The following is a 27,647-nucleotide window of genomic DNA, read 5'->3' as shown; positions in this document are numbered from 1 at the left end:
AAAGATAATATGATCAGAAAAGGCATATCAAACTTTTTTTTACCAGGTTCACTTTAACGTAATCATAAGATACAAAATAGCCCCTACATGGATCTTAAATGGATCTGTTTCAAAGCTTCTTTGTTTAAATATCTCTATCAATAAAAGTACAACGTAAATATTTAGCTTGAAAGTCAGTTTGTTTTCAACATTTGAGCATGTTATTACCTCAAAGCTTGTGGAAATTATACCCCACAACCTAGAATAAAAAGATTTCTGCAACCAAATCTTCTAAATCACGGTTGAGGGCCAAAGTTAATTATGACTAAAACTTGTAGGAATTTTCAACATTTGAGCGAAACTGGATAACATCACAACTAACATTACAATCACAGGGCAAATTATAACCCTTCGTGAACTTACTTATACCTTGGAGCCTATAATGTACTTTATGAAGAGATTTATTTTACTTCGTAGTGATATCTGCAAAAGACCCAATTAAGATTCAAATTCTGAAATTTTCGATAATTTATGATTCTTTTGAAATTCAAAGCCATATTTTGAAAAAGTTATAAGCGTTTCCTTTGACAAATAAGCTTGTAGTGTGTGTAGTGGTTGCTGTGGAATAGCGGAATTTAGCTATTACGAAATCTTGAACCTGAAATATGTGCTTTGATTATGAGACATGGTTGATGAGAAATTACTCAAGTCAAAATACAAACCAATTCTAATTAAAAATGAACAAAACCGAAAATGTACATTGCCAGTATAAACTGCAATTTATGTTGACTTTATTGCACTAAAAATAAACTGTTGATGAAACTCATGTTAAGTAGTTACGATATCAGTGCGAATAAGTTACACTTGCTTTAAATGCTATTTTAACATTTAATTATCAATCAGAGTAAGTTTTTATTTGTTTTTCTCGTGGTTGTTATGAAGTGCACAAATATCAATAGGGCTTCGTGAGACGTGGAAGGCTGACAAATCATAAAACATAGCACGATCTATTATTATGTAACATTGTCAAGCTATCAGGTTGCACTTTAATAAAAGAGATGTGTGCACTTTTTAATGATACATAAACACAATGAAATGTGCTAAATAATAGTATATAAAAAAAAAGTAAAAACACAAAAATACTGAACTCCGAGGAAAAATCAAAAAGGAAAGTCCAATTCAAAAGGCAAAAATCAAAAGTCCAAACACATCAAAGGAATGGATGACAACTGCCATATTCCGGACTTGTTACAGGCATTTTCTAATGTAGCAAATGGTGGATTGAACCATGGTTTTATAGCTAGCTAAACCTCTCACTTGTATGACAGTCGCATCAAATTTCATTACATTGTGAACGATGCATGAACAAAACAACCAATCAAAGAGTAAAAATGTCAAAAATAGGGGTACAGTAGTCAATACTGTGTCATCAATGAAAAGTGCTAAATAATAGTATATATACAAAACATAAAATACTGCCTTTAACGATTGACGTACACGTAAACTATTAATTGCGTCTAGTGTAGATAAGTTTGTTTCCTCTGACAAACAGTATGTTACTGCTAGAGTGTCATAAAGAAGCTTTCAAATGACATATAGAGATGAACGCTTTGGAGAGAATTTCTTATTATAAAGATATAATGCAAAAATCAGCATGACAGCATCTCGAAGACAAAGTTTGACATTTATCAATGCAAATATTCACATATCCAGACAATTTTGTAGATAGAGGCATTTAAAACAGATGTCAGGACATGATACAAATACTAACAAGTCATATTAAGTACGTTTACAAGGGGTACACTTGACCCAAAGAGTTAAGTTTTGTTTATTCCGGCAAACTTACTACATATTGTTCATAGACGAAATTGGGATATTACTATTAATGCAAATTGATTTCCTTTTTTGACAACAAATAAAAGAAAGTACAAGGGTAAAACCCCTAAGGTATATATAATCTGTCTTGTAATTTTTTTCATGATTTATACAAGTTTTAAGCACAATTTACTTTGACTGAACCCCCTATTACAGAAACTGTCAGTGTCTAGGGATTTAATTCAAACCTTGTAATCTGTTGCAAAATATTTTTGTTCAAATGTTATGGTCAAGGTTTCTTTAGCTTTTTGTTCCGAAGAAGTCACAAAATAAAATCATTTGAACACATCAACAAAATGTGCCGACAGGTGCCAAAATGTAAACATTATAATAAAAAAAAATACTTGTTAAACCAAGTATTTTAGGCTTTTGAAATGATGCAGTTTAGAACAGAGCTGAACTTTTTGCGATTTTTTTAATCAATTTGACAATCGAGGGTATTTTTATCAAAATTGAACCCTGGTATTTTTTTTGATTTGGGTAGATACATAGTTTACTGTGTTATGATGAAAATGGGTTTCGATCATCAATTTATGCAACTAACATGCAGAAGCACGTATACATATCAATATGACAATACGTATGATTAAAATTTTTAGTTTACTTCAGCGGCAAAATTTCGTTTTAGACCTTCCTAACATGATTCAATCAGAATAGTTGTTGATTACATAATTTTTCTCGAAGAATAATACACATCATACTTATTTTGAATAAACTCTTAAAAGATATAAAAGTACGCTGGACGCATGTTTCGTAGAATTTACAAAAGACTTATCAGTAACGCTAATGCACGATTCAGTCTTTAGATTGTGGTTTTCGCGTGAGTACCAGAACAATGGAAACAATTAAAACCCATCGAATGAGTCACAAAATGTATTTTACTTGTTAACCTTTTGTATTGTACTCAACAGTTCAGGCCATACACTATGAATCAATTTCAGATAGAATTCAAGGCGTAAACAATAACAAAAAATACCATTAAAACTATTGCTATATCTAACATTGAATAGATCGTAGACTCTGTTGTATATGGTCTGGTGACAGCAAATGCATTTTGTTTCTCCATCAATAATCAAATTTGATCAGTTCCGGGTGCGTGGCTGAGGACTTCAGTTATAACAAAGAGCTTAATTAACTGTGCTCAGCGTTTCATTCAAGGTTGTGTAAATGTCAATTTCATGTTATAAAGCTTACTCCTACAACTTACATGCAACAGTAGGCAGATAATACATTAAACGACACACCTTGACAGCAATAACATGATGCAATAATAGAGGTTATTCCAATAATTTACTATCAGAAACAATAAAATACAAAAGTTATATCAACTGTCCATGTACGCTATCACCACAAAATGTATTAAGTAAATTAGAAAGAAAAAGAAATGTATTATCACTGAACTAGTATCTATTTGTTTAGGGGCCAGCTGAAGGACGTCTCCGGGTGCGGAGATTTCTCGTTGCATTGAAGACCTGTTGGTGTCCTTCTGCTGTTGTCTGCTCTATGGTCGAGTTGTTGCCTCTTTGGCACATTCCCCATTTCCATTCTCAATTTATTTTTATGATATATAGAAAAAATTGTTTTCACTTTTTCCATATATATTTTATCAATTAAACGTACAATTTGCCATTGGTAAGGTACGAGAAACTCCTTCTGCATTCTGGAAATATCTCACTTTTGTTGTGTTGATTTTTTAAAATTTAAAATGAAAATTGACCATTTATCAAATGTTTTTATTAATGATTTAAACTATTTTGAAGAATACCTTGTTAATTTATAACGCTGCCAGTTCTAAGTTTCCCACTTCCTCTTGTTTTATTTGTTTATATTTGCATGTAATCTCTGATATTGTTTGACACTTGCAATTAATTTTTTTTGAATGACATTTGATTGGAATAATATATCTGTACAATCAGCTACGATGCCTCTTTGTAAGCGTGATTAATGACAATTATTTTAGTTGTATTATCCAATAGATTTCTGTAGGTTGCAGATTTATTCAGGATGATGGAGAATTAAAACACATTACGACCTGTCATTCCAATCAATGAATACAAAACTCTGGATTGTCAACATCTACAGGTAAGGTGTCTAGTTTATTTTATAGCTGTTAGCCTTAATCAAGACGGGTTAAAGTAAACAATTTTATTGTTATTCTCAGAAAGGAATATGCACACATTTTTTTTGCATACATTGACTGTAATGCTTAATGCTTGAAAAATATATACTACAAATTTACAATAACAAGACATAGGAAGTCCCTTAGGTCTTTATAAACGGTCCAATTTCAAATGTTTTAAAAAAGGAACTGAATTTACAACGGGACGATAGCAAGTAAAAGTCTGAGATGAAGGACAAAAATATTCTTGGAACCAGAATTATTTTGCAATCATGTTTTAAAATGAGACAACTCAAGAATTTAAATGATTAAAAAAAAAGATACGAGATAAACGGAAAGTTACAGTTTGTACTTACCCTTATATTTTATATCCAAATATATAACCAAAGAAGTACTATATAATACTGCTCAAAATGAAGTATTTAAATGATGTTTTAGATTAACATTATAAATCATGAATTGAAAGAATAAAAGTGCTAAAACTGTACAACGAAAGTAGTATTGAAATATACTTTAAATTACTAATCAAAACGTTCATGTGCAAAAGTATCTATATGTTCGCATGCAGTTAGCAAAAATGAATAATGCAAAACATTTTACATTCGCACCACAAATTGTAACGACAGTTAATAGTCACCGAAGATTTTTAAAGATATTATTCTTGACTTATTCTTAGAGAATTGTTACTTAAATTTCAAAAGAGTTCTTGTTCTGTGCATTTTTCTTCCATTACTTTACTTTTTTTTTTATATATACTGGTATTCATGTTGTTCTTTTTTTTTCTTGATTTTCTGATACAGTATTTTTGTTTAAATTTCCATATCATCTCTGCGTGAGAGTTATGCGATTCCTGATCTTTTTGCATCTTTTGAGTTTTCTTGTGTTAATTAAAAACAAACGAATAAAATTAAAATGATTTCTTTATTGATAATGATTTTTAACTAGTTTCTCACATATCTCATTAATAATGTATGCGCATTGGTCCCTTGAGTTATCCCATACGATGCTATTGTCGATGTTATTCAAGTTATATTCTGTAAATAGCTAAAATGACGTACAAGGACTTTTACAATCTTCGGAAGTTTTCTCACAAAAATATTCACTTCACATCATTTTTTATCCGGATTGACGTTTTCACAAATATTTCGAGACTGTATCGGATGGATATATTTAACTTTCCACTATTCACTCACCTTTGCTTTTTGCAAAACACAGAAAAAAGTGCAAGGGGTTTATCTATGCGAACGTCTTTATATCAAACCCATACCCTTTTTTGAAGAAAACAAATTGTAGACAATACACCCAACAACGTGAAAAATTATTTACAACATGCAATATCCGTGTTTGCGAATGTTGAACACCATACTAGGTTATTAGAATACAAAAGGAACATCTTGAATCGCTAAGAAGGGACGTAGGGATAGAGTCAATGAAATATTTTGATTGTATCTGAACTAGTTGAAAAAGTGATCGTATTTTCAATATATTTTAAATATGTTTTTAGAGAATTGATATAGGGATAGAGTTCTGTTGTTAACTGTTATTTTATCATGTAATTGCCTTCAAGACATATGGTTTATAAAGGACAGGAATGTACCCATGTACAACTGTTTTGTTAAAATCATATTTCGATATTTCCAAATTGTATTATCATAACCATGTGTTAGTCTTTATTCGTCTATTTTTGCGGAGTAGTCGGTTTTTAATGGTTTGAACTGGTGTACTCTTAAATATTCATGATAATTATGTTTAGCCTTTAAAGCACAGCACTGATGGAGAAAGCCTGGTTGACAAATGTATTTTTGGAAAGGTGGATAGCTGCTGCCAGGAAACTTTTGACACTCATTCTCTCCCGTCTATGGGCATGTTAATGTAAAAATGTCTGGATGCTAAACCCCTTGAAGATTCTGTTGAAAAATCAAGACTATCATTTATCACATTTACAGCTTGAGAATTTTGATCATTGTTTTATAATGGGTTTAATATTTGTTTAATTTTAGATGCTATTAATTCGTCCTTCAATCTCTGAAATACTAATTCTAAATTTGACTTAAATATTCATTAGCTTGTTTACCCTATAAATGTAATAAAAGTGCATTGATGTTAGGGAATTTACCGTTGTCACTGTTGATATTTGTTACAGTTTTTCAGAGACAATGTCTCTCGTCTTATACGTAATGTGCAACGTGTAATTCTACCTTTAATTCATTAACGATTATTCCAAAAGCAATACTATTTAACGTAACACAATAGTGTTACTGCAATTACAAAAGCCATTCTACGATCATAAATGGAAATTATTACTCATTTGATTCCCCCACATTAGGCACATAAGCAATCTTTGTTATCTAACATCATGAAATCGTGTTGAATGCCTTTCAATAATTAAAAAAAAAAACCCAGCAGTTGTTGGTTGCAATTCAATCAAAGGTAATAAGTGGAACTTAATAAAGTCGATTAAATGGGTTCTAAACTAGTCAAACTTATAACAGCGGAATGGATGAAACAATACATTTGGTGTTTGTGTCGATGTCACATTACTATGAGAATTTATTCATGAGTTTGCCAACTAATGTATTGATATAATTAATAATGATATATAATGTTAAACTATATTTCATACAAAAGATTTAACCACGAATTATAGCTATTAGTTGTATTTTAGTCACAGTTTTTGCAACCAAATTTTATAAATTGTATTTCATTTGACGACTGAAATCACACCAAAATGCAAATTAGCATTACACAAGTTATTCATTCAACCTTTTCATGAATTGAAATATCCCATTCCTGCAATTAACTATTCTAAATGAAACATAATTTGTTGGCACACAATATTTGATATTTTATTTTACTTATATTATCCTGGTATCTATGATGAGTTTATTGTGTTGTAACTTATATTAATTTGTTGATATGAACGCTGTGTACTTTATGAATCGGAGTTCCTCCAGACACTTGTCAAAAACAAGAGGATCAAAGAAGCCAGATTATTTAATTTCACTTTCAGATATATTGATGATGTTCTTTCCTTAAACAATCCGAACTTTTCTGATTGGGTTCCATTAATATATCCCTCAGAACTCGAGATTAAAGAAACAACAGACACGGCTTCCTCCGCCTCATTTTTAGACTTATATCTCGAATTTGACTTACACAGTCATCTCAGTACCAGAATCTATGACAAACGAGACGATTTTAATTTCGAAATTATAAATTTCCCCCACCTTAGTAGCAATATACCAACTTCACCTGCATATGGGATATACATTTCCCAACTTATTCGATATTCAAGAGCTTGTAGCTCCTACTCAGACTTTGTAAAACGTCATCAGTGTCTGAGTAAAAAAATGATGAACCAGGGGTATGTCAAATAACGTCTCGTCCTTTTTCTAAAAAAGTTCATCGGAAGGTACCAAGACCTTGTTGATAAATATTCTGTATCAACTTCTCAAATAATACACGATGGTCTTGATGTATAGATTCCGCGTACTGATGTTGTGTATCATCTTAACAACATGTTTTATTGTTCTTTTATTTGTTTTTGTTATATTATTAAGATTATTTTTACTGTTGAATGGTTTTATGTGATATCCGTTTGACGTGGCTCGGTACTTATACATCTCGTCAATGTGTTTGTATTGGCTTTCATTTTTTTGTGATTTGTTTTGTATATGTGACTCTTTGTATTTCTTTTGTGCTTATAACGTGACTCTGTACTTTAAAAGATCCCGTCAGTATGATATTTGTCTATAATATGTCATTTGATATATTTTTTTATTATGAATTACTATATACGTTGAACCACAAACGTCAAAATCAATCAATGGCATAGTGGAATTAACAATTTTTGGATTCTCATAAATTCTATGTATAACTTTTGGACTAGTTTGAATCTCGGTCTATTTCTGTAGTTTATTCTTACATACTTTTGATTTTTTAACCCTGTATGCGTACATTGCCTTTGTAAATTTTAAAATTGTTTGTATGCACATTGAACGACAAATTTATGTGACGTATATAATTTTTCTGACGTCAGACACTGAAATCAATCCATGTGTTCGTAGATAGTAGATGTTTTTGTGTCCTGTTAAATTGTTCCCTTTTAAAAGTTTTGGATTCTCATAAATTCTATGTATAACTTTTGGACTAGTTTGAATCTCGGTCTATTTCTGTAATTTATTCTTACATACTTTTGATTTTTTAACCCTGTATGCGTACATTGCCTATGTAAAAATGACGTCAGGCACTCAAATCAATCCATGTGTTCGTAGATAGTAGATGTTTTTGTGTCCTGTTAAATTGTTCCTTTTAAAATTGTTATACGATGATGACTGATGTACCCATATTTTGACTATTTTATTAATTGTGACTGTTTATTTAACGCATCATGTAATGAAGCGGAATTTGATGAGACTGTTATTAAAGTGAGAGGGTTAGCGCTATAGAACCAGGTTTAATCCACCATTTTCTACATTTGAAAATGCCTGTACCAAGTCAGGAATATGACAGTTCTTGTCCATTCGTTTTTGATGCGTTTTGTTTTTTGATTTTGCCATGTGATTATGGACTTTCCAAATTGATTTTCCTCTGAGTTCAGTATTTTTGTGATTTTACTTTTTTCTTAAATTTCGGCGTTTTTTCAAAGATCTTAACAAGAAATATATCCGTTTATTACATATATTTTGAAATTTTGCAGTTTGATTTCAAATGTTCGTATTTCAATACTTTTCTCCGGGAAAACATTTTGTTAATAAAACTGACAGACCATTTTCTTTCCCGTATGGAAAAAAATCTACCGTTCATTTTGCCTGCAAATTTGATACAACTTTCTTGAACCACCAAACAGTCGATTGCAAAAAACAATGTTTCGTGAGGCTCTTTCCAAAGCTTAAACAAAGAAGATGGTTAGTTTTAAATACTGAAGATCCATATTTTGGGTACTTAGTTAATTCTCTGTACAGGTATTGCTATCGAAAATTAAAAGGAATTATACGAATCACTGTTATAAATAAAGAAGGAAAATAAGCGGCCAAAAGACGAACAACAGTATACAAAACCCAACAAAGAAAACGAAAAGCTGATCGAATAAAGGCAACAGTAGTATACCGCGTTTCGAAATTCATAAATCGATTCAGAAAAAAAACCAAATCCGGATTACCAACTAAAACTGAGGGAAACGCTTAAAAATAAGAGGAGAACAACGACACAACAGAAACATAACGTTAAAATGTAACACACACAGAAAAGAACTTTAATATAGCAATGGTCATTTTCCTGACTTGGTACAGAACATTTTAAGAAAAATATGGTGGATCGAACAGGGTTTTGTGGCACGCCAAACCTCCCGCTTTAATGGAAATGTTAGATATAACATTAAAATGATAACATGACATGACAAAACTACAATACAAATAAATGGGAGAACATATAGGACAAAGAAACACATGAATAATAGCTTACAAAAGGTACCAGGTTTAAATTTTAATACGCTAGACGTGCGCCTCGTCCACACAAGACTAACTAGTGACGCTCAAATGAAAAAAGTTCGAAAGAGAAAACAAGTATAAAGTTGAAGAGCACTGAGGACCAAAAGTTTCAAAATTTTTTGCCCAATACGGCTAGGGTTATCTTCCTGGGATAAGAACATCCTTATTATTTAGAATAATTCATACTTTTGCAAACAGTAAACTTTACGAAATGTCTATATAATAGATATACATGATAAAACCGAAGTGGTGACTAAGTACAGAATAAAAAAGGGATACATTACAGAAAACAATGTAAACCAATGTAAAAATACATAGCCGAGTAAACTGAAGCCTCAACGCACAAAGTGACGTCACATTTGAATTTCTTAAAATATTTCCCAAAAACAAGATAAAATTTGGATTGATTCAAGATTAGATTTGTGATACTGATATTTTATTAATTAATAACAATGAAAATAACTATGCTAATTAATATCAAATTGTGGTAGTAATTAGATAATTAATTGTATTATCTAGCTATGTTGGTGTTTCTTCTGAATCAAGCTGTAAACCAAATATAAATCGTATAAATTTCGTTGAACCAAACTAAAATCTAATAAATGAAGGGGTGATCTTTACCATAACACACGAATATAACAGAAAAAAATATAAGATTTACAACTACAACGTTAAGACATTTGACAAAATCAAATGAAAATGACAAATATAACATTAAAACTAAAAACATGAAATTGGGATAGAAAAGTACCGTGAGACGTCTTATAGCAATGCGAATTAACACTCAGCAGGACAGTCACAATCGGGAATAAGTAACGTTCGGTAATCAGATAAAGATCAGACGACGTAATTACAAACCACAATCTAACACGTTGTAAAAATGTCCTTAGTTATTTTTTATTTTTTTATAAACATAGTAAAAGGAAAAAGAACACCGAGCTTTTAACGGATATATTTTTTAAGTCGACAAGTTTAGGAATCGGCTTTCATATATTTCACTTTGGTCTCGTATATTGTTGATAAGGGTTATTGTTATTATATTATTAAATCCTCGCGACGTAAACGTATATGTGAGATGAAACTAATATTAATTCTTTTATATTGGGTTGACAACATAAGTGAAATATGTCTTTGATTGGGTTTTTTTCAGAATCGAAATTCTGTACAAATTTGGATAAGCAAGATCACATATCCATTCATTGTTAATGATATGACTATATAACATTTCTTCTCAATTGTTGTCACTGCTTTAAGTCTGCATTTCAAAGCATTTGGTGACAAGCTTTCATTTGAACAGGTCAAACACTTGCAGATTTTATCGGCGACTGTAAAATTTGAAAACAACACGTTATTAATTCAACGCATCCTAATCGCTTTTCTGTATACCAACACTTACATGTATTCATCCTAAAGTGTAACATATATTTCAAAAACAGAAGTTCATTTTGCAGTTGTCAATATAAGGAATTTCATGCAATTGTCATACATTTTAGAGGATTAACTAGCTATAAAACCAAGTTTTCAACATTGGCTAGAGGTATAGAGGAGGGTTGAGATTTCATAAACATGTTAAACCCCGCCGCATGTTTGCGCCTGTCCCAAGTCAGGAGCCTCTGGCCTTTGTTAGTCTTATTTTATTTTGATTTTAGTTTCTTGTGTACAATTTGGAAATTAGTATGGCTTTCATTATCACTAAAATGGTATATATAAAAAAGAAGAGGTGGTATGATTGCCAATGAGAGAACTATCCACAAAAGACCAAAATGACACAAACATTAACAACTATAGGCCACCGTACGGCCTTCAACAATAAGCAAAGCCTTTACCGCATAGTCAGCTATAAAAGGCCCCGATAAGACAATGTAAAACAATCAAACGAGAAAACTAACGGCCTTATTTATGTAAAAAAATATATTTGTATACTTGTTTAGAGACCAACTGAAGGACGCCTCCGTGTGCGGGAATTTCTCGCTACATTGAAGACCTGTTGGTGACCTTCTGCTGTTGTTTTTTCTATGGTCGGGTTGTTGTCTCTTTGACACATTCCCCATTTCCATTCTCAATTTTATTTCTTTACAATTGTTTAACAGAAGAAAATAACTGTACCAAGTCAGGAATGTGACAGTTGTTTACCATTCAGATGATGTTTTGGGGCTTTCAATATTGCCATTTGTAAAGGGACTTTCTGGTTTTGAATTTTCCTTGGAGCACGGAGTATGGAGTTTGGTGTTTTTGTTATTTTACTTATGGTACCAATTAATTTGAAATCTAATCAATAAATAAGACATTTTGAAATCTGCTGATTAGTCTATTGTGATGGAATGAAAAGTGATTTAGATTTGGATCATTTTTATTATCGGATTACTAGTGCAGAATTATGTTTTCAATTTGACACATTCACTATCTGTCTTTAGTCTTAGCATTAGGGACATTATACTTGTCATCTTTTAGTCTGATATTGACAATATAAGTCTGGTTATCCATTTATTGAATTAGTAAAATCAATACCTATGTTGACAGTTTCCATCTAGAAATTAGGGCATCTTACCATTTTGTTAATAAATTTTCCACCAGATATACAAATGAATGCAGCCATCCATATATTTTTTTCTATTCTTCTAATCATATGTTATAATTGAAATGTAGAACAAAATGGAACGTAAAATTTCCTAATCTGTAAACAACGATACATTGTTAAAGACGTTAATGCGTTATTACTTTCTAGCTCGTCACCAAACACTTTCTATTCTTTCGTCATTACAAAAGAGTGAGCTTTCCAAAATTGTTAAATACTCATTTGGTTTTGAAAAAATATAAACTTTTTTTACGTAACCAAAAGTTTATTATTAATTTTATTATTATTATTATTATTATTATTATTATTATTATTATTATTATTATTATTATTATTATTATTATTATTATTATCATAATTATTATTATTATTATTATTATTATTATTATTATTAATGTATTTGGTAACAGCAGAACCATTAAATTTCGAAAAGATGACGATGTATAATATCAAAACTACAAAATATAGTAGAATGATTTAAATATAATCTGTTGATTAATTTATTTGTTTAAACATATTTATTTATAGTGGATTGGGAAACAAGTTTTGCAACTTATATTAATCCCTTTCCACTTTGCGGGTGCGAGTGCTGCCTTGTAGCGGCATTAGCCTACTCTTTTTCGAAATCTACAAGGGTGTCTTTAACGTGCAAGAGATGTGGCTCTCTCTTAACACGGCCCAGCCATTTATCGTCCCCGTCCGACGGACTATCATCGTTTCCTCAAGACCATACTCGCAAATGGTGTCAAGGGAGAGCCGAAAATTGAGTTCCTGAAATTTTCATCCCAAACGGGAATCGAACCAGGAACCTTTGTGTTAGTAGTCCGATGCACTAACCACTACACCACGGCTCTCTTTTAATTTAAGATTAATTTATGTTTCACTGTGATCGTTAAACGGCTTTCTGTGGGATTTGTTTGAATAGCTATTCATCTATTGACTTTGATCGTGAGATTACTTTTAAACCTGTGATAGTTAAACTCTATTTTTAGGCGTACAAAAAAATCAATGGAACGGATGACAGTATGTGCTTGATTGATTGCTGATTGCTTTATGCCACATTAGCACAAGAAATGACAAAAAAGTTAATATTAATGATATTTAATGCATTTTCTTTTCCCTACTTAGTTTATGTGTACACTGGGGTCTAGTTCACACAACATTACCCTCCTGATATTGACACAGTCGAAAACAAAATGTGTAAGAATAATTTGCAATGGGTGGGAAAGGGGGATTAATATTAATAAACTAAATCCCCCCTTTTGTGTGTTCAGTTATAATTGTTATCGTATGATAATAAATTACATCTATTCAAAATAAACTATGTCCATAATCACTCATAGGAACAAATGTCATGTTTTTGGACTTGCATTTCATGGAGATAATGGTATATTAAGACTGGTTTTATGGCTATCTAAACCTCCCACTTATATGACAATTTTTACAGTTCCGCTCAATTTGAGAAACTGGGTGAAGAATGCAAATAGACGTAATAGTTGAATAGATCTACATTCATCTGGAAGTCAAACATTATCGCGCTTTGGAACATGTGCTTTTGAAACGCTAATACTTACTCAATTTTAATAAAAAATTAACCCAAACAATTATTTAGAGAGTGATATTCTACTATTTATTACTGGAACATTTCGTTAACATGACTTTTATATTGAAATACCTGGATAAGAGTTAAATTTAACCTCTATACCTTATTCTAAAAATACTTGAATATAAACTCAGTATTGCCTCAATTGATCAAATTAAATTAACACTAAACATTGAATTCAAATTCAAACTATAACACTTTATACGTATTTACTGGTATCTATTGTTTTAAGTCAAATGTTTATGTTATTATACTTATCAGTAAACTAAACTCGGACTTAAACTTGCGCTTAAAATCTAGTTCGTAATAAAACGATTATTTTTTTTACTTTTTCTCAATTTAAGATTTAAGTGCATCGATATATTTAAAAAGTATTGAACATGAGTTCACAATTGATTTACACAGATTTCAAAATATTTCTTTGCAATTGTAGTTTGATTTCAATCATTCACATTATTAAAGCCGTTCGCTTTTGCCCTTTCGTTTATAATTTTTTAAACTCTTAAGCAAAACTTACAATAGAAATGATTATAATATCAACTTAGACAATACGTTTATTGAGTTTCACTGGAATAGAACATGCAACTCACTAACAATAAAGAATTAAGTATTCCATTTGGAAACAAATTCTTCAAACATTGTTTGCTGGTTAATATTGCACTGACAAGTTATAGCAATCTACACCAGAATTATATCTTCAACTGCATGGTATGATTTAATTTTTCAACTTAAAAATCTGTTCAGCCTTCTACTTGTTTTACAAATAAAATTAAAGGGTTTCCTTGTGTGATTGGTTTTCGAATTGCATAGCTCTATAAAGAAAAGTGTTGACAATTATATAAACATTCTTGTTGCAATTATCTGAAAACCGTCGTTACCAAATGTCAATTTGATTGTTGCAATAGTGTTTAACTATAGTGGCCTTTTGTTTGCCAACAATCATTCGTCATGAGCGTCACTATTTGATGTAATTTCCTTTCTCATACTCCTACAATTGATCATGACCTTCATTAAAATTTCAAAGAATAAGAAACAATCTATTATTAAGAACAAAACATACATGGCTCTGTTGGGCGTGATAGATTACCATAGCCGCATTTGGCACAATTTTTTTGAATTTTGGGTCCTAAATGCTCTTTAACTTTGTACTTGTTAAGCTAAATATCTATTTTGATATGAGCGTCACTGATGAGTCGTATGTAGACTAAACGCGCGTCTGGCGTACTAATTATAATCCTGGTACCTTTGATAACTATTTACACCACTGAGTCGATGCCACTGTCACTGGACTTTTCGTCCCCGAGGGTGTCACCAGTCCAGTAGTCAGCACTTCGGTATTGACATGAATATCGGTTATATGGTCATTATTATAAACTTCCTGTTTAAAACTTTGATTTTTTCGGAAAACATAAGTGTTTCTTATCCCAGGATTGATTACCTTGGCTGTAATTGACACAACTTATTGGAATTTTGGATCATCAATGCTGTTTAACTTTGTACTTGTTTGGCTTTATAATTATTTTGATCTGAACGTCACTGATGAGTCTTTTGTAGATGAAACGCTCGTCTGGCGTACTAAATTATAATCCTGGTATCTTTGATAACTATTGAATCACAATTTTCAAGATAATTCGAAGTGGTTTCAGAAGTCATTTCTATAACCTTAAACTCTAACTTCGAAAAGTCTTTACACTAACGTTTTTGCGCAATGTTTATTAACATAGTCAGTTGAGTTGAATACAATTTTTAAAATAGAAAAATAAAATATAGGAAATAGCGTTCGGAAAGTATGTTTGGGCATGCATAAAATCTAATGCAATCATTAATCAAAATGTTAAGTTATGATATTCAATTTGTTTATCCTTTCTTGTTTATTAAAACGGTCGGTGTGAAAGACAGCATTGTATTTACAGTGAGTTTTGAGGTCAGTGGATTTGTTGGGGTTTTTTTTTCATGTGCGCCTAGCGATTTTGCGTCCTCATTGTAACTTCTAAGATTTCTTTTTTTTGAATTTTTTTTTTATCTAATTTACATATAGGTAAACTTTCTATTGCATTTGAAGATAGTTAAAAACTCCAGCTGAAAATCAATGGCTATTCCAAAAATTAGAAAATGTCACAATAAAAGTAAAAAAGTATGTTAAAAGTTGCAACCGTTTTTGGTTTTTTTGCTCTATAACAGATTATACGAAATATTTTATTGATCGTGTTCAATATACTTATTTTTATTCTTTCTGGTTTTTGAATTGTTTTTACTCATTTTCCCTATATTGTTTAGCAATATATACAATAGTTTTATATCATTCATAAATATATAAATAAATGCTTATATGAACATGAATACATGTTTAATCAATTGTTGTGAATTTAAACTTTTGGTGTCAATGCATATAAATCATTCACGATGTTTTTACTTCTAATTTGATTCGAAGCAGAAATCATCTGGGATTGGTGTGTAAATCTTGTATCTAGAGTAATATAAACTATAAGATTCTATTGTATGTGTTTAAAGCATGTTCGTATCAATATCAAAGAAATTTTATTCTTTTATCTTCCTTCAAAGTTAATAATGTTGCATGTTTTTATTTTTACTTTAAATTTAATGTAGATGTACATGTTAAAGTGGTTTCTCTTCGATAATTGAATAAAACATATCTGCCACAAATCTTTTAAAAACTATTTTATTACAACAGACAACATTCCTTATCTTAGCATATACTGACAACGCATTGGAATTGTTCCATGCTATTTTATTTGAAATACATGTTATAGTATGGAACAGAAAATGCAGTAAAAATAAACTATCAATAGCAAAGAAAGAAGTTAGCATTTTGCCCCTATAATTTATGAAAAAACACCAAAAACTTTCCCATCGAACTTGAGATAAGGATACAACAGATACAGTTAAGTCTGCCTCATATCTTGACTAATACCGACGTCACACAGCAGCGTATAGCTCCGACGTACGACGAGCGTGTTTAAATATCATGTACGCTTCCAAACACGCTAGTAACTTTGGATGCATTCAACCTGTCAATCATATCAGAAGCGTGTGCACAACGACCTTTAAGCGTGTATTGGGCGTACGCGAAGCGTCCCTAAGTGTTTATCGGGCGTTCAAGAAACGTATTTGGCGTATGCCTGGCGTTTGTCTAACGTAGATGGAATGTACATTACGGAGGGAAAAAAATTATTGAATGTAATTGAGACGCGTCCCTGACGTATCTTGGACGTTCTATTATGTGATTTTTGTTACAAACACACCCATAAACGTTTTAGTTAAAGTCGAACGACCTTGAAGCGTATACCGCGTTCCCTAAACGTGTCTCAAACTTATCTGTATCGTTTTCATATGTATTACGTGTAGCGTATAGGTCTACGCTAGACACACGCTTGAGCTGAATGGAAATTTGTAAGCTGCTTAAAAATTTCCTCGAGTTGTAGCGTTCACCAAGCGTATAACGACGTACTTCAAACGTATACAACGCGCGTTTAACGATTGTTTAGTGTTCCTCTGGCGTGCAACTAACGTATACCGACTTTGTCTTTTATCTCTGTACGTTTGGTTCACTCCGGTCTATACGCCAATGTGTGACGCTGGTATAATAACATCTAGAAATTGACCATTAGGGTCGTTTGATAAACAAAACTTTTGGTCGTTTTCTTTTTAAGCCATGGCGTTGTCAGTTTATTTACCACGTTCGAATTTGGATGTCCCTCTGGGTATCTTTCGCCTTTCTTTTATAATGCTATACATACAAAAATGGTCAATTCCACTTTGATTAGTTTCAGACTGAATTCAAATTTTAAGAAACACTTTGGTGTCTTCTGTTCATAAAAACACAATCAAAGAACCAGTTTGTCAATTCCCAATTCAGGAGTATCAATAGATGTGTGCAGCTAATCATAGCTTGGAGGTGTAATTGCAATTAAATTGATCGAAAGAAAATTTTATAGTAGCTTTCATATGATTAATAGATTTGCAATCGGCAGGATTTTTCAATATTGGTGCTTCACTATAGATCACTTTAATTTCCCATGTGAAATGCAAACAACTCTACTGCGGATTTCGATTGAATTTATAGATTTGAAATCAAATTTCAAAATTATGTGATTTGCACAGTACATTAATTCATGTCGAATGCAATACCTTCTGTTACTTTATATTTGGCGTTGAAAAACATTAAAGATACATATCATCGTTGGAACGGACGTGTAGAGAATGGTATGTAATTCGTTATAAAACATTTCGACATGATCATTCATGTTCTTAGAAATTTATTTAAAGTGATATAGCATGTAAGATCGATTATAAGGACAACGGTTTCGAATAAAATTGAGAATGGAAATGGGGAATGTAATTTTTCTTTTGTTGAAGCTTTTATCTATATTTACAGTTAAATACTTGAATGACTATTAAGTATCATCATTGAAAGACCTTTCATGAAAAAGTGTTCATTTCTGAACAAGTATTTTACACCACAACATCGAAATTGCATCTGATTCTTTCAATTTCTAATTAATGATAAAGTCATTTGAGTTCACCATGAATTGTTGGAGTGATGAATTTCGGTAACATGTAAAACAATGGATATATTCCATTTGTCGTAGCAACAATCCTGTTTTAATGTAGTTCTGTTTTATTTCTTTATCGAATGTATAAACACTCTGAGCAATGTACTCGGTCTCGCCCCGCTTGAATTTATTGGAATTTTATTAGGTGTTTTTTTTTAAATTCAAGCAGGTATCGGGAGTTAAGAAAAACTCTGTTATATACGACTGTTTTATTGTTTAGTCACACTTCGGAACATTATTCTGATCTACAATTCTTAAATGTCTGTGTTAACTTATGAATGTGGTTCATACATATATACATATACTCATCGATTAGACACAATTTCTGTTTCCAATTTAGCTTTATATTGAAAACAAATAGTAACTTTAAAATGTCTACTAGTATGTTTTATAAAAAGCAATGTTTTTTTAAAAGCAGAAAGTGTGATAATTGATATAATCATAATTAATCATAAGCGAAATATATAATAAAACTGAAGATATCTATTTAATCTACTACGAATGCTGTAATTACAACAACGCATACAATACGTGTAATAGCTTTTCTTGTCACTGGTTTTATTAACATCGTCATGCTAAAGTCTGATGTTAATAATTTATAAGCCCGGTTATCCCTTTATGAGTTGAAGTAATTAATGAAATTTGTTGAAAGTGTAACAATTCAGTCATTTTTCGTGGGCTGTCCATGGGTCATAGAAAGGGGTATCTATTTAGTGATAGAAAATAATTGTAAAAGCACATTTTGCTTTCCTTGATACGCTTATTTAATAAAAAAAAACATACAGACACACGCATATTTCAGCACGAGGTGAATATACATCTAATCCAGTATAAAATGACTGTAAAAAAGATATCAAAATGTTCCAGCTCAATATCACAGATGAACACTCCATATGGACGATTAGCTTGATTTTAAGATCCTACCGTAAACTGTTACTGTTAAATAATATTGCTTATCTTCTAACAAATCGATTTGATCCCACATGCTGGATGTTTTAAAGTTTCTTAAATTATTTCCTCCTGTTATACAGGTATTTTAGATAAGATAGAAACGTTCATACACATTATAAATCCCGCCACATACTCAAACTTCATTTGTTGCGACCATTTCCGGAATTCTATTTTGCAGATAAACTTTGTTAGTGTTGTATTATTTTTTATTTTAGTTCTTTGTGTATAATTTGGAGTTTAGTATGGCGTTCATTATCACTGAGCTAGTATATGTATTTGTTTAGGTGCCAGCTGAATAACGCCTCTGGGTGCGGGAATTTCTCGCTGCACTGAAGACCTGTTGGTGACCTTCTATTTTTGTCTGTTCTATGGTCGGGTTCTTGTCTCTTTGACACATTCCCCTTTTCCATTCTCATTTCTAAAAATTTTTGTTTATCTTTATAGACTATAAGTCAACAGTGTTAAAAAAGTTTTCCTAACTTTTGTTTAGCAATATTAGGAAACAATTTTTTAAGTCTGAAATTTTCCAGGAATCTTGCATAAAAATCAAATAATAAAACACTGTTTTCCAGTTACGAAAAAAATCGTATTATATAAAGTGGAAGCAGGTGCCTTTTGTCTGTCTGATTAATCTCCTTTTCAAAATTGTTACCTGTAAAAGCATAAAAATCATAGATGTCTACTTTATTATAGCTTTACAAAACAAATTAGTTTAGTCCCACTTTATTTGCATTTAATATTATATTGAAATACGATAGAGATTCAAATTAGTTTCATGTCAAAAGATAAAAAAGTAACACAAAAACATGCCGCCTTTACATCCATTATTTTCCAAATGATATTACTATCTCCTGGGTTTGATATTTACAAAACATGTTGTAATGGTCAGTTTTGTGTGTTCTCATGTGAAAATATCGAAAGATGATTTAACATAAAAGGTTAAAACTGACAAATGCTGTAGACATGGTTATTATAATATCAAACAGTGTAATAATTTTGAATTTAGAAAAAGACTGTATTAAGTATTCCCTTCATGAAGTCCATCACTAAACATACGGGACTTAAGTTAAGCTTTGTTTTGTTTTTCGTTCATCTAATTGATTAATGCATCAAAGGGTTTCTGTTACTGTCATTAATCATGAATTAAATCAGTTGATAACGATATTTACCAAAACAATATGTTACTCAGATCAGACATAAAGGAATACAACAATGGTCATTAGGTGTGGATGGTCAATACATTATGTATAAATGAAATTGGCAGTAACTTAATAATAGCTACAATCGACATTGCTTTTTAAATGCTATGGAGCCATAATGTTGATTCCTGAAACAATGCATATACACATATTTTGTTTGAATTCATGTAGAATTAAAGTTAGGAATTGTGAAATGGTTTTCAATATGTGAGAAAGAATTAAAAAAAAAAATAAGGACATAAGTTATTTAAAAAAAAATATCTGAGAAACAAATATAACAGGCAATAACCAAAGTCAACCACTGATTTCATGTTTATAACTTGGGACATGCAAATATTTAATGCGACTGACAAAAACATGATTGTGAGCGATAAAACCTCCCCTTTACGGCGAGAGTGGTGAATTAGCAAGATTATATAAAAACGATATATGGGTACTCGCAGATACAGAAACCAAGGTCAAAGCAACATAACAACAAAATAATAAATTGTTTCCCCGGACAAAACACTAACTCAATACACACACAACTGATTGAGTGTGACAATAATTGTAGGAGACACATTTATTCATAACACAGACAAAAACAAAATATCCCCTGCTGTAATTTTGAGTCAGTCCAATCATATCTAATACTGGTGTCATATCTATTGCAGATAAAATTTGAATAGGCTAGGGCGTGGTGATGACGAATTTTAGTATAAATCTGTTGTTTGCACATTTAAAAGTTCCAAACACATATATTGATGCGGCCAACGTTATAACTGGTTATCATTAGTTTTCATTGTTAACAACGCTTCTTCCCGAAATATTATGTGATCCTTGTACCGTTAATGACATTACTTAGAAGGAAATTTAAAAACCACTGTTAATTGTATTTTTTTCTAGTGAACCTTCTTTTTGTATGTTGCAGCATTCCAACATAACCATATATACAGTTATATATTTTCTGAATTATATAGCATTCTAGGGCTTGCATTTCATAAATCAATTTCCATTTAACCGTTTGCTACCTGGTAGAACGCATGAAAATTTTCATCCATTTTGTTTTTATTCACAAAACAATATTTGCTTCTTTCTTTTAGTTCCAAACAGCTTTTTCTCTTCCGCCTGCTTTTAAACAGATATTAAGATCTGCATTTTAAGTCAAGCTTAAGAGAAATGGAAGTTCTATTCTCGTTTTATTTTTATTTTTTTTGTAAAAGAGATCGTATTCGATTGAACTATTGTAGAAAATAACATACAATATTGGAAAATCCTATGAAATCATTCCGTTAATTCGTGTCGTCTTTGTTTGCTGATAATTGCATTAAAAGCAAAAATTTAACAATAGATTCTGTGAACTAGTTCCTTTAATTCTCAGAAGACTGAAAAATCTCTTTTGCAACTCATTTATTCTATTGTGTCTCGTAGGAAAAGTCAAAATCTTCAGGTTAGGACTTGTGAATTTAGTTACGTAACTCAATATTGATTTAATCACTAGGGGTTTAATTGTGTTGTTTCATTTTCGCAGCATGGCTTATAATTGCATTTAATGTCTTTCATTACCGGAAATTTGTTGCATGTAAATGGTTATCATAGAAAGAGTCAAACGTTTGATTTAAGATCTACTGATCCTACACTTGTATGAAAACAAATAAAACACCTCGACTTTTAATTTTTATACACATTTATAGGACGGAAGAAAAAACACAAACATTATAAAGAGTCCTCACCTGCAGCTCAGAGAAATGATGGGTGATAACACACGTGATCAATTTCCTGAAATGTAAAAGGAAATTGCCAAAGTTTCATTTAGGAAACAGTTTATATTGCAAATGTATAACGTTTTTTTCTTATTAATTTGTGCTTAACAGAACATTTTTCAAATGGCATACATTTACTAAGAACAACTGAAATGTGTCATTTGTTTATAATAATAAGTGCATGAAAACTACGTTTTGTAAACATTGCTTATAACAGTCTATTTCTCTATGTTACAAAAAACATATTGAAATGATAGTCTAGGCTTATTTTCATCCTACCAAAATAAAACGCGGATCAGGTCGATGCGTATTTTTTTTAAGTCAGAAATCTCACCTCCCATTCTTGGAGAACACCATATAAGTCTTTTATTAACTAACATTTTTGAAAGTTTTGTCAATATGTGTCTCAATTTAAGTATGTCATCATTATTTTATAGTATTTGTATCATCTTATGCTTTCATACAATCAAATTAAGAGATTGAAAGCTGTAGCAAGGCCAGTAGGGATTTGTGCAGTCGATTATGAGAATAACGAAGCCAGTTTAACTGGATTACCATATCTATTGGAACAGATAAGTTCATAAATAACGACAGCGTTTTTATTCTCTGGATATTTTACATGTATTGGGACCATTACCGATTAGAAATTAAATAAGCAGGTTGTCTACATATTGACATTCTATGAATTACACATAGCTGAGAGGGTGATAGAACAAGAATCCAAGGTTGACACTTTTTTTTCGAGGGGAACCAATCTGCTCTGTTACCTTCTAAGCTATGTGTTATCCCATTTATTATACAGAATATTCTATCATTATTGTCTTTTACAGATTAATTTTGTTTAAAAGTATTTTCAATGAGGTCGAATTATTCACTTGCACTTGAATAATTCATCATCAATGTTTCCTAGCTTAATTTGAAAAAAAAATGAACCATACTTGCTTCTAGGAGCGAATTATTATTTCACTTTTTCAGATCTCAGAAACTGCTAGTCCGATGTAAGTACAGTTCTACCGCATGTTAAACTTATATATCTCTTTTCCCACTATTTAGAATACTTGTAATCCCCGCCCCTCTAACATATATTTCTAGACATTTTCAGATGAATCGCAATTGATAAAGAGTGAGTTTCTTGCAATTCATTTTTATGGTCTTTCGTAACTGCATTATACAATCCAATGATAGTTTGCCTTTTCGATATCTTTATTCTGAATATAAATTCTGACATGAATTATTGTAGAATAGATTTTGAAGAAGAAATATTTTTAAATATTGGGTGAAAAATTGGAGTTTCAACCATTTGGTTGTTGACTAACAAATTGTAAAACGACATAACTGACACACCAAAAAGTCTATCCAATTTGAATCCGTAGTTTTTATTTTGTTTCAAGATTAAATTTGAACAATAACAATATATTCATTAAAGCTTTAAAATCTTGAAATATTCATCAACTGTGAAATTGTGTTTCTTGTCAATATAATTGATAGCTCCCTTTTGAATTTAGTGTCTTGCATTGTGCAAAAATAAGTTCCGTTTTATGAATAACATGAATTATTTAAACGCAAAATACTTTTAACTTAGGAATCATAATTGTTCCTGTCATATTCTGTTGAGTCTTGATGGAACTATTGAATTAGCAAACTAAATCGATCCTAAACCTCACAAACCAAATATTCAGACAATCAATGTAACAAACAAAATTTATGAATAAGAACAACTCGCAAAGGACTGCCACAAGTTCCAAAAAAATATGATTTATCAAGAATGCATCCGGGATTACAAACGGCATATTTTTTTTACTGGTGAATTAAACGGTAAACCATGCTATACAGAGAAACAAGTCATCAGAATGATAGAGTGTCTTATAAACAACATATTTGTTAATTACATTAACAGTACCAGTTTTTCTGCACCAGATGCGCATTTCGACAATACATGTCTCTTCAGTGATGCTCGTGGCCAAAATATTTGAAATCCAAAGCTTATATAAAAGATGAAGAGCTATAATCCAAAAGGTCCAAAAAGTATAGCCAAATCTTAAAAGGAATCAGAGCTTTGCATGACGGAGATACATTCCTTAATTTATAATTATTTCTAACATTTAGTAACAGCAAATTTTAATAACACAAAAAAATCCGTATTTTCATGCCAGTACCGAAGTACTGGCTACTGGGCTGGTGATACCCTCGGGGACTAACAGTCCACCAGCAGAGACATCGACCCAGTGGTAGTAATAACATTCACGGTACCAATATTTCTGCACCAGATGCGCATTTCGACAATACATGTCTCTTCAGTGATGCTCGTGGCCAAAATATTTGCAATACAAAGCTTATATAAAATATGAAAAGCTATAATCCAAAAGGTCCAAAAAGTATAGCCAAATCCTAAAAGGAATCAGAGCTTTGCATGAAGGAGATACATTCCTTAATTTATAATAATTTCTAACATTTTGTAACAGCAAACTTTAATAACACAAAAAAATTGTATTTTCATGCCAGTACCAAAGTACTTAAATTTGAAGGTAGAATTTTCAACATATAAAAAAACTTTTTGTATTCCTATTGGAACGAACTGTGCAACTCTCCTTGCTGATCTCGTCTTGTTTCCATACAGGTTGAAGTAACTTCATGCAATTGTAAAAAAAGAAGCCAGATCATTTGATTTTGATAAATGTTCTTTGCATTAACAATCTAAACTTTTCTGATTAGAGTCCATCCTGTAGTACTAGAATATTAAAGACAACATATACGGCTTCCTCTGCCTCATATTTAGACTTTTAAGTTTGACAAAGTCGGTCATCTCAGTTCAAGAGTCTATGACAATGTATGCTATATTAATTTTGAAATTATAACTTTCCCCCGATTTCATATAAATTATTAAATAACGAATAATATCTATCGACGTAAGGCTCGATTTTCAATCACAGTTTGTATATTGATAACAATGACGAAATACTCTGATTGTAAGGAATACAACGTCTTGTACTGAGATGACCGCCTTTGTTAATTTTAAAAGTCTCAATCGATGTATGACTTTCGAACAGCGGTATACTACTGTTGCTTTTATTTGTATCCCAATTTTTTTGACATTTTTACCTAATATATCTGTTTATTTTAATCATGCACAATATAATGGAATTCTACGCGTCTGTCATATGCAAGTGAGAGGTTTAGTTAGCTATAAAACTGGGTTTGATACACAATTTTCTTCATAAGGAAATGGATATATAAAATCTAGAATATGACAGTTGTTTTCCATTCGTCTGATGTGTTTGAGCTTTTGAATTTGTTATTTGATAAATGACCTTCCGTTTTAAACTTTCCTAGGATTTTTTTTTTCCTCTTCTAGGTACTATAGCTTTTTTGTCATAAAGCACTTCAATAGGTAAAAAACATCACTGACTTTCAATCTTTTGCTCTTTCTGATGAAATAAAATCGAAAAAAGAGCTTCGGACGCATAAAATTTCGAACGTGTCATTTCTATGTTTTACTGTATAGATAAGAACTATCCGTCAGTTGATTCATAAAATTCTCCTGAATTGCAAACTATTGATATTCACACATGGCAAAACATCCTGAAGAAAAAGTCGTTTTGCAATAATATATATTCTCAAAAGATGTCAACCTGATAAAAACAATTACAGTTTTTCTTCTGTAGTAAGTCTTTTTTATTTGTATTCCTTGTATACAATCTAGGTATAAAATGATAACACTGTATTAAAAACAATATATTTATAACTTCATAACATTTATCAAAACGAAATTGAGCATAGAAAAATAGAAATGTGTCAAAGAGACAACAATGTAAATTATTTCCTTTCTGAATAATTAATATTTTTATTGCAATCCACATCTAAGAGTAAATGTAATTATTGTATTCGTACAATGACGCAGTGAGATGTGTTTCCTTTGAATTTGTGCTATTCAGAATACAAGTAGTACTAGAAATCAAAGTTGAAATAATGGTATGCATCTTGAAGATAATGTCGTTTTGAGGTTTCCGTGGCAGATAGCCTTAACTCATATCTTGATGGGTATGGCCCAAACGGAAGTTAATTCAATAATTCCTGACTGGCCTGTTTAGTGTAAAGTAAAATAGTGTTTTCTTAAAAATCAGCTTTTGAACACGTTCAAGATACAAGCGTACTGGTATATTTTCTACTCATAGTATTTTGTAGATTTCTGTGTTTTTGTCCGTTTACATTTTATTTAACCATGTTGTTGTATGTTCATCGTCATCTTGTGGTTTTGATTGCCTTTACGTATCTTCTGTAAACTTTATATTCCCAAAAATACAGTTACGATTTTGAGTAAAGACTAAAGATATCATGTCCATTCGATTCAGTATCGGGACAACACCTTAACAATAGATTCTTTGAAATCTTGTTCCCTGGGGTTTAGTTTGTTACACGGATTTGGGTTTTTTTTTAATTGATTTATGACCTCTATACACCTGTATTCTTCTGTTGCCTTTATTTAACGGCATCTTTATTAATTAAGAATAACTGGAGTTTTTGTTCACATCTTTGTTCTTTTTTGTCTCAATAAACTCATCATAGATACCAGGACTAAATTTAGTATATACGCCAGACGCGCGTTTCGTCTGCAAAAGACTCATCAGTGACTCTCGAATCCAAAACAGTTATAAAAAGGCCACATAAAGTACGAAGTTGAAGAGCATTGAGAACCAAAATTCCTAAAAGTTGTGCCAAATACAGCTAAGGTAATCTATGCCTGAGGTAGAATAGATAGTTGTATCATTGGCAATCATACCACACCTCGCCGACCAATTCTAGTAGATTATTCACAATTTTCCCACACAAGATACTATAACACCACCATTGTGTAAAAGCAATTACTCGAATCTTAACATAAAAGGATGCAATAAGAGGATTAACTAAAGACTGTTCAATATTGTATCGCATGCTAGCATGTACTGATGGTTGTTGTTTAATGTCAAGCTCAATACAATATATATATAAGGATGGTATACGTTTTTACAATGACTGTTTGGATTTGCACCGATATTTTGATAATGTCAAAACGGTGAGACATATAATGGCAGAATAACTAGATTTATTTGCCCCTAATTAAGAAATAATTCATGGCAGCCGTAGATTTGTTTCCATGGGTTGGGCATTATATTCGATTTTTTTTACCCTGAGCGTTAGCAAAAGTTCTTCCTAAACTGATAAATGAATGCTATCCAAAAAATGCTATGAATATCCAAAAATTAATCGTTCTACTTCTTGCACTTTGCTGTTGCTAACTAAGCACCTGATGAAATCAAAATGTATGACAGTCAAACATAAACACCTACACAGGCAAATACCATAATAGAAACCTTTGTTATATCACCTTTTATTACATGTTATCAGCACCTAAGTGATAAATCAATATCATTAGAAACGCATATTGTTTAATAATGTATCAAAAGGACAAAAAGAACAACTAAAAAAGTGATGCATTTTGTGTCACATTACTAGAACTTTTTGCATAAGCATGTTTACCCATCTCATATCACACGATCTGGTCCT

The 27,647-nt window shown here is 31.2% G+C and overlaps 1 protein-coding gene across 2 annotated transcripts in view; it reads left to right on the top strand.

Annotated features, from left to right (window-relative positions):
* The first annotated feature begins 3,803 nt into the window (after positions 1-3,803).
* The window catches only part of LOC134705034 (uncharacterized), a 33,407-nt gene continuing 9,563 nt past the window's right edge, over positions 3,804-27,647 (top strand). For both annotated transcript variants that reach the window (XM_063563805.1, XM_063563803.1), the window contains exon 1: positions 3,804-3,936. The gene's annotated coding sequence lies outside the window, so the exon portion shown is untranslated. The remainder of the gene's footprint in view (positions 3,937-27,647) is intronic.

Source organism: Mytilus trossulus, chromosome 2 (genome assembly GCF_036588685.1).
Source record: "Mytilus trossulus isolate FHL-02 chromosome 2, PNRI_Mtr1.1.1.hap1, whole genome shotgun sequence".
Lineage (NCBI taxonomy): Eukaryota > Metazoa > Mollusca > Bivalvia > Mytilida > Mytilidae > Mytilus > Mytilus trossulus.
The sequence above is the reverse complement of the archived record's forward strand: the minus strand, read 5'-3'. Positions and strand labels throughout refer to the sequence as shown.